We start from the raw sequence: 9,702 nt of genomic DNA, 5'->3' as shown, positions 1-9,702 counted from the left end.
GAGGGGGTGAAAGCTGGCCCGACTCCACGGCTCGGGCTTCGGCCACGTCTCGGCCAGCTGGCGGGACGGCTTGGCCCCGGGCTCGGCCGGCGAGCAGCAGTCAACGCAGCGCTGGTGAGAGCGGCCCCTCCCGGGGCTCAGCGGCCGAAGCCTGGGGGGTTATCCAGCAGGTTCGCTTGCACCCGAGCCTTGCCAGTCGGCTGGGCAAATAGATGTCCCCGACGTGCCTCAGCCACGGCGTCTCCTCTGGGGACGCGTCCATCCCGGGTGCGTGGCACTCAGCCTCCCCTCCGCTCTTTACACGGGGAGCCGGGCTCTTCCTTAGGGCTCCTGGTCCTAGAGTGGGACGGTCCTGGTTGCCAGTGTTGGAGCGCTTTGGCCTGAATTCTCCATTTCCGTTCTTTATTTTCTTTAAAAATTCCTAACACAGTCTTTTATGCATTTAATCTACATTTTTAGTAGATAGCACCGTATGTTCATTTGCTTCCAGGTATTATGTTGACTAGCATCCCTATTAAACAAACCCAAACACCAGCCTTTTAAACAAATAAAAGTAAAAAAGGGACACGGAACCAGGGTTTGTGAAACAGCCCAGCCTGTGGGAGGAGGAGAGAAGAGGACCAGCTTCGGCCCCTCGGGAAGCCTGAGGATGACCACTGCGGACCACCACGGGGGTGGGGTGGGGGAGAGGACCAGCCCGTGGGGTGGGCTGGGGCAGGGGCAGGGCTGGGGCAGGGGCAGGCGCCCCTGGCGTGGCGTGCGGGGCGGTGGCTGGAGAGAAGCACCCCGGCCGGCCGAGGTGGACGACACTTCTCGGCCCCAGGGCCTCCTGAGGGGCGAGCTGGCGTTCAGGCCGGGGGCGCAAAGTGCGTTCCGGCGTGGCCCTGGGGTCCGGGGGCTGCCAAGGATGGAGAACCGCCACAGAGCCGCTCTCGGGCCCGGGACGAGGCGGGGGCCTGCCGAGAGCCGGCTTCTGTGTGCGCTTTGTTCTTCTTCCCGCAGGCAGGTGACCTGGGAGGGCAGCGCACTGTGTCCTGAGCCTGCAGAGGCGTGCGTTTCAGGGGATGGGAGGAAGGTCTGGGTCCCCTAAGGTTCCCTCCAGGTTCGTCAGGGCGGGGGGGCCTCTGTGTCCCATGCCAACAGCACCCACATACAGGAAGGTGATCTGCCATGAATGGACGAAGGAGTAGGCGGACACAGTGATATCCACCTAGAGTCACAATGGCCTACAGCTGTGTGTTCTGTAAAGCAAGTCTGTGCATCCGACTAAGGAGCAGGTTGTCAACGGGAGCAGAGCTCAGGCCCCAGAGCCGAAAGGCAGCAACAGGCAAGCGCCATCGGTTTACCTAAGGCACGCACTTTGAGAGCCAAAGAGGACGCTGACATACTTTAAAATACTTAATTATTAAATTTACTTATTTACTAACTGAAAATTGTTTTCTTATGTTGAGAGCTCTACAATATAGCTGTTATTTAACTATTTAAAAATGACATTCTTTCTAAAAAATGAAAACAACACATACCCACACACATTGAAGCAAAATTTTAAAATAACTTCTTTTATTAGGATTTATTTACTTTATTTTTTTGTTTCTAAACACTCTAAACCCAGCAAGCAAAAACTCCCCCTTTGCTCTCCAAAAAGTGCTGAATTGAACTTTATAAATAACATATGCAGAATCATTTTTCTTGGCACATATCCACGTTAGTCAGTTCCTTAGCCATATCTGTCCCTGATAATGTTACTTTCCTGAAGAACTGTTTTCTCAATATGGTCTTATTATGTTTTTTTCAAGTTGTCTTCTTCAATCTTGCATTTGATAATTAACTTGTCATTTTGATGTCTTTGATACGTTTCTGTAGACTAAAAACTTTAATTGAGAAAATATCTTTTTGACAGTTGCTGCGGTGCTTGGTAGAGATCACATCTGGAAAATGGAGGAGATTCTCAAGCCCAGTAATTTTTGTGTTGAATGTGTCAATGGTTCAGCCCAAATATTCCCTCAGGTGCTCTTTCTGCCTCTTTCAGAAAGCCTTTCTTTGACAAATATTTTTCCAGGACAAAGTTAGCCAAATGAGTCATCTCTATTTTGATTACTTTTTAATGTTTTGCCAAATTTAGATACTACAAAGATCACAGCTCTTCTTAATTTCATTCTATTCCAGTAAAATAAAATCCATCCAGTTAAAAATAAGAGCTCCATCTAAGGACTCAAAATTTTCCACAGCTCAATTATAAGATTTGAAACTGAATCTTGTACACTGTTTAAGCACTCATCTTTTTCTTTATTTAGGTCCTGTCTTGCTTCTGAAGAGATAAATTTAATGTCTTTCTATTTGCAAGTCTTGTATTCAATGAATGCAATTCTCTCAAAGTGTCAAAAGCCCTGAAAATATCAAGATATTTTTGGTGCTCCATGCACTGATTTTTGTGATTAAAATTTTCAAGTGATTTTGAAAAAAAAAAAGCAACCAAAATTCAGAGGACCTATTTATATAAAACTTCAATATTATTGTAGAACGCTCAGGCAAATTCACAAATTCGTACTTCAAAGATTTAAACATTTTAAAAATCTAATTAGTAATGGACTCTAAAGAGAAAAAGTTCATACTGCCTTGCTGAAGTAAGTTTTTATCCATATCGGTTTTATATAAAAGTTTTGTAGTTTACTTGATTTATATATTATTATTATTATTTTGATAACTATCACTTTTATTTCAATTAGTAGAATATCACAACTTTTTGGATATAATCATGAAATATGTGTGAAGCACAACCAATGCCAAATACATTTTGTTCTATAGGTTTCTTAATTAGTAAAAAATTGTTTAAGACAATGCTGTGTCCATCAAAATTGATATCTCAAAATTAAATGATTTTGTCTAATATTAAATTTTTAAACTGAATTTACAATAGCATTTATAATAATGTCATTTATTTCATCTTTGACAGAGTCAACTTCCAAAAGCTTTACTTTGATTCTCTAAAGTGTATGAAAAAATCACATCATTGTTGTGCCTTTTTAAAATTATTTTTTAAAGAATCTGACAACAGTGTTATAACACTGCTACCATTTATCTGTTTGTGAACTTTCTCTTCTGCTAATGGAACCAAAACAATATGAATCACTATCATTTTCATTTTCAGACCTGACCAAAAATCTTAGAATTGCAAATAGGTAAAATTAATTTATAAGACCATTTATGTGATCTAAATGAAAATCTTGCTTCACAGCTTCTGCTGCTACATGTGCCTTGTCATTGTTTAACACAGTCTTCTTAGCGTAACTATTAATATTTGAAGTAGATGCTGATGCCTTTTCAGCACACTTGGGTCTTCTGCTTTCCATGTGGTCAGTGATGTCACGATAGCCCCTATAGTGCTAAGTGTTGACAAACATTTTATACAAGTTATTAATTTATCACCAACTGTCTTTTTTTTTTTTAAAGATTTATTTATTTATTTAATTCCCGCGCCCCCCCCCCCAGCTGTCTGTTCTCTGTGTCCATTTGTTGCATCTTGTTTCTTTGTCCGCTTCTGTTGTCGTCAGCGGCACGGGAAGTGTGGGCGGCGCCATTCCTGGGCAGGCTGCACTTTCTTTTGCGCTGGGCGGCTCTCCTTATGGGTGCACTCCTTGCGCGTAGGACTCCCCTACGCGGGGGACACCCCTGCGTGGCACGGCACTCCTTGCGTGCATCAGCACTGCACATGGGCCAGCTCCACACGGGTCAAGGAGGCCCGAGGTTTGAACCGCGGACCTCCCATGTGGTAGACGGACGCCCTAACCACTGGGCCAAGTCCGTTTCCCTCAACTGTCTTGATAAAGGGAAATTCAATGATTAATTTTATTATAAACATACACTTATTATTGTTTTAGCTTATTCCTGCCAAGAGAGTTTATTGCAAAATAAAAAGCATTATCAAACAATAAAATAAGCAGTTCTAAATTTAAACATGCAATAATGGCAAAACCACTGCATCAAGAACATTTATGCTATGCCTCTTTGATTTCTGCCAGGCATGCTCAGTTTCCATTTCTCACACATACATCACCTGTGTCTAAAATGCAACTTCCCACATTACCACTGACTCCACTGACAGGCGTCTGGCAGTTTCAAGACCCTCCCAGGCCACAAGCTGGGAAATGGCCAGCTGGTTGATGGACCAAGCAATCAGCTAGGATCACAACAGCAAACACCTTTGCTGCCACCAATACAGAATGAAAGAAGTTAGTTTCCCCTGGTTCCTTGGTTCTGAGCTTTTTTTTTTTTTACCATGAAGCCACCTGCAAGTTGTCCTTAAAAGGAAAGAGTTTGTTGCATTGCATTTGGAAAGGATCAGGAAAATAGATAGACTATTGCTCATATTTCATGTTTACTCACCTAGTAAAGTGAGAATTCTTTTAATTTCACATTAATTTCTCACATAAATAAATGATCCCATGGCAGAAGTTGAAGTATAGATATTTACCAAATACATCCTATCATTTTAATGATTATTTATAAAAATACTTTATTGAATATGAAAAAAACAACTAAGTGCTAAATAGGATAATATGCAATGTCATTAGGTATAACTCTGACTTCTGTACAATCAGGATATAAAGATCACATAAGACATAGAGGACAGGGGAGTGGGTTTAGCTCAGTGATTGAGCACCTGCTTCCCATGTACAAGGTCCCAGATTCAATCCCTGGTACCCCTGTTAAAAAACAACAACAACAACATAAAGGACAGAGAGAAAATTCTAATCGATTTCCAAAAGAGATTAGACAGAAAATAGTGCAAAGAAAATATTTTAATAGTTAATGGCTGAGAATTTCTCAAAATTGATAAAGACATAAAGCCACTGGTTCAAGTAGCCTATTAAACATCAAAAATGATATGAATTATATATATAGAAACATGATAGAAGAAGGAATTTGGAAATCAGAGAAAAAATTTATCTATTAAAAGCAAACAGAGGAAATAAAAGACAGATTACCTTCAGAGGAGCAATGATAATACTAACTACTGACTTTTCAAATAAACAATGGGGTCTAGAAGACAATGGAATGTCTTTAAAATGCAAAATGAAATAACTCTTGTTCTTAGAATTCTATACACAGAGAAAATATTCGTCAAGATTGAAGGCAATTTAAAGACATTTTCAGACAATCAGAAACCAGCTGAAGTTATCACTAGCCATCCTGTGCTTAAGGAAATATTAAATGGCATTTCAGAACATAAAGGAGGGGAGTGGGTGTGACTCAAGCAATTGAGTGTCTGTTTCCCACATGAGAGGTCCTGGGTTCAATCCCCAGTGCTTCCTAAGAACAAAAAAATAAGCAAAGCAAACAAATGAAACAACCAACTCAGGGGAGCACCAGCTTCCCACATATGAGGTCCTGAGTACAATTCCCAGCCCAGGTACCTCAAAAATAAAAAATAAAAGAGAAGATAAAGGAAAATCATCCCAGACAGATGGCCAGAGGTAATGAAAGGAAGGAGGGAAGGAAGGAAGACAGGGAGGGAGGGATGGAGAGAGGGAGGAAAAGGGGAAAAAAGAGAGAGGGAGGGGGAAAATGAAAATCATAAGCATGTGGATTATTCTAAATAAATATTAATTGTATAAAATAATATCTTGTGGATTTTTAAATATATAGGAAACTAAAATACATCAAAACAGTAGTATATAAATCAGAAGATAAATGAGATTAAATTGTTCTGGGATTTTTGAAATGTCCATAAAGACGGTGTGGCAGTTTGAGATTATTTATGAATTCCAAAAAAAGAGATTATATTTGTAAACTAATCTATTCCTCTGGGTGTGATACCCTTTGATTGCATTAGATTTGGCTGAGATGTACTTGATCAAACTATGTTAAAGGCTTTGATCTGACCACATCATTAGGACAACTCGGAGTTGAGTCTCTGCTCCCTTGGTGGGCTATATAAATGGAAGCCCAGTCGAGAACATGGAAGCAGATATGCAAGAAAAGAAAGACAGCTCCATTGACATGGAAGAGGATCCTTCAACCCCAGGAAGAGAGTTGAACCATTTGCCTGATAGTTTACAGCTAACCTAGTGAAGAGACCACAGCAGCTGAGATTGGAAAGAAATGAGCTCCGGAAAGAGAGACAAGCCTTATGCCAGCCTACAGCTGAGATTGGAAGAAGCTGAACCCATAGAGCCTTAAAAGGGAAAAGGAAGGCTGATCCCTCGCAGACTTCACCTGCCATTTTGTGTCAACGTGTGGCAACAGACTTTGGGTGAGAAAGTACCTCTTATGGTACCTTGAGTTGGACTCTTTAGGGCCTTATAACTGTAAGCTTCTATCCCAAATAAATACCCTTTATAACAGCCAACAGACTTCTGGTACTTTGCATCAGCATCCCTTTGGCTGACTAATGCAGAGGTATAAGTGTCACTTAACTTCAGATTTTTAGGAATCAAGGGTGCATGTTAAAATACCTAGCACAACCACACAAAAAAAATACCAGCAGGAATGAATCTTGGAATAATAAAAATGTACTCAAGCAGACCACATCTAAGTAGGTGGAGCAATCAATGGCAGACCAACATTCTTGCTAAGAACAAATCACATTTGTTAAGAGAACCTTGGAAGTAAGGCGATCCAGAGAGCCAAAATTACAGAATGAGGAGAAACCTTTAGAGGAGAGCTAAAGAGAAGCAGCTGTGCTCTCTCTGGGGCACTGGCTATTCTGGGCCTAAGCTAGAGGCTGAGAATTGGTGCTTGGCTTAGGCAGAGCCACCATGGGGATGGAAGTATGAGGGGTAGAAACTGTAGGAGCTTTTTGAAGTTCTGTAGGCCAGAGTAAAAAATTAGACATAGCCATTCTCCCCTTCAGAAATTTGCCAAATTATAGATTTACCCTAAGCTGAGCAGCTGAAGAGCTAAACCAAAAATCTCTATGAAGCAGAGAGAAAATTATCAGTCTCTTGGTGTTTCGTAGACACCAGGGCCTCACTTGAAAGTCTTGAGTGGACACACCCTTTAAACACAGGAGCAACAGAACGGAATGAAATCTTACCGGATCAGACACTGATTGGATTAAGACAGACATGGGATGTCCATAGCAGCACTATCCATAACAGTAAACATCAACCTAGAGACGATCAAACGTTCACCAGCAGTAGAATGGATCAGCAGATGTAATCACCCAATGGATCCTAACCAGCAGTGCTAACGGCCAAGCTACAACTGCACACAACCACATGAGAGACTCTAACCAGCAAAGCGTTGAGCAAAAGCAGCCAGACTTAAAAGAGAACACACCGTATCGCTCCTTTTATGGAAAGATCAAGAAGAGTCAGAACTCACCCGTGGTGTTAGAAGTGGGCGTGGTGGCTATGCTCAGGGAGGGAGGGGTGACTGGAAGGCGCTAGCAGGGGCTCTGGGGACGCTGCTACTGCTTCCTCTCTCTCTCTCTCTTTTAAATTTTTATTGTATTTTTTTGAAGATACATCACAAAAAATGTTACATTAAAATTATAAGAGGTTCCCATATACCCCACCCCCCACCCCACTCCTCCCACACCAACAGCCTCCCTCATCATTGTGGCACATTTACTGCATTTGGTGAATACGTTTTGGAGCACTGCTGCACCACATGGATAGTGGTTTACATTGTAGTTCACACTCTCCCCCAGTCCACCCAGTGGGTTATGGCAGGATATATAATGTCCAGCATCTGTCCCTGCAATATCATTTAGGACAACTCCAAGTCCCAAAAATGCCCCGACATCACATCTCTTCTTCCCTCTCCCTGCCCTCAGCAACGACTGTGGCCACTTTCTCCACCTCGATGCTGCAGTTTCTTCCATTACTAGTCACAATCATTTCTCTCTTGATATGGAACTAGTTTTGTGTTCCGTTTGTGAGAATTCATTGAGATTTATTTGCACGTTTCTGTGTATATTTTACATTTCAAAAAAAGTAAAAATTATAAATCCAAAAGAAAGTAAAAAAGGAGAAGAAAAGGATATAGAAGAGTAGGGAGCAACAAAAAGAAAAGAGTAAAATGGCAGATTTAGACCCCAATTTATCAGCTATGGTATTAAATGCAAGCGTACTAAATTGTTCCATACTGTATAAAAAAATTATATGTTCTTTATGCATTTTCTTAATTTATAATTATAAATTCTTTGATCCATGGGTTAAATAGAAGTATATTTTCTAATATATAACAATATAAATTAAGAAAAACTTTAATTGTATAATAAAAATATTAGAGGAAATTGTGTTCAATTTATGACAATAAATTTAAAAATTTAGTTGAAATGAAAAACTCCTAGTATAGGTACATTTTAAAAAAATGGCACAAGAAGAAATGTAAATAATCTGAATAGAAAGAAAATTCCAAGCCTCAATTGCTGAGTCTATAAATTCTACCCAACTTTTAAAGAAGAAGTAAATTTAATCTTACATAAACTCACCCAGCTAATAGAAAATAAAATACTATCCCCAGCTCATTTTAGAAGTTCTATGTTGGCTTGATCTGAAACTTTAAGAAAAATAATAGCAAACTGAATCTAGAAATACAGGGAAAAAATAATACATTATGACCAAATTGGTTTTATTCCAAGAATGCAGGACAAGTTTAACCTTTGAAAACCCATTAATGTAACTTGCAAAATTAAAACAACAAAATAGATTTTTCTGTTCTTTTTAACACATGCAGAAAACATATCTGATGAAATTCAAATCCATTCATGACAAGCACTCTTAGCCAACCAGAATTAGAAAAAGCTTCCTCAATCTCACAGAGGATATAAATAAAACCTGTATCAAAAATTACACTCAATGTTGTAAAGTGGAAAGCTTTTCCTTCTAGATCAGAAAGACAATGATACCAGTTATCACCTCTTCTTTTCAATATTGTTCTGAAATTCCTATAGAATGGGGGAAAGGAAGGGAAGAGTGGGGAAGGGAGGGAGGAAATATGTATAAGAGAAATGGAAAAGTACAAATATTTCACATGATATGATTGAGTACATGTAAAAAAATTTTAAGTCATAGGTAAATAATTAAAGCTAATAAGTGAGTTTAATAAAGTTTCTAGATACAAGGTCAATAAACAAAAATCTATTACATTTGCATAAATAAAAGACAAGCAGAAAGTGAAATTTATAACAGAAACCATTCACAATAAAACCAAAAATATCGAAGACTAGGAATAGATCTAAGAAATGTTGTGTAAGCTTTCTATGCAGAAAACTATAAAACATTTTAAAAAGAAACTAAAAAAGCCTAAATATGTTAGCTCATAGTTCATTCCCCGATCCTGAGGATTCTAGGATGGTGATGTCCACTCTATCATGAATTGAGAGGGGGCTGTGATCCCACAGGGCCAATGGTTGGGATTTGCTTGCAGTTGTAGACGCTCTTGATTTCTCGGTATGATAGTTGTCCATCATCACCTCCATGTTGTTGTCCTGAGTGAGACCAATGAACTGAGAGCAGGTGTTGCAACTCCACTGAGATTCAGGGCCCAGCTGGCACATGGTTAGCCGGAAGATTTAAATCTCTTGGACATACACCCAAATTCTGGTACTAATTATAAGTTCAAACAGAAGGACAGAAGGGCCATGTGTAGGGAAATCACAGCTGAGTCCAACTCTATTACTCTGGGGAGCATAAATTCCAAAGTAGGGCCCACTGGCAAGGCACCAAACTCCTGAGCTACCTACCCTGACTA

The sequence above is a fragment of the Dasypus novemcinctus genome, chromosome 28 (assembly GCF_030445035.2).
Source record: "Dasypus novemcinctus isolate mDasNov1 chromosome 28, mDasNov1.1.hap2, whole genome shotgun sequence".
Classification (NCBI taxonomy): Eukaryota; Metazoa; Chordata; class Mammalia; order Cingulata; family Dasypodidae; genus Dasypus; species Dasypus novemcinctus.
The sequence above is the reverse complement of the archived record's forward strand: the minus strand, read 5'-3'. Positions refer to the sequence as shown.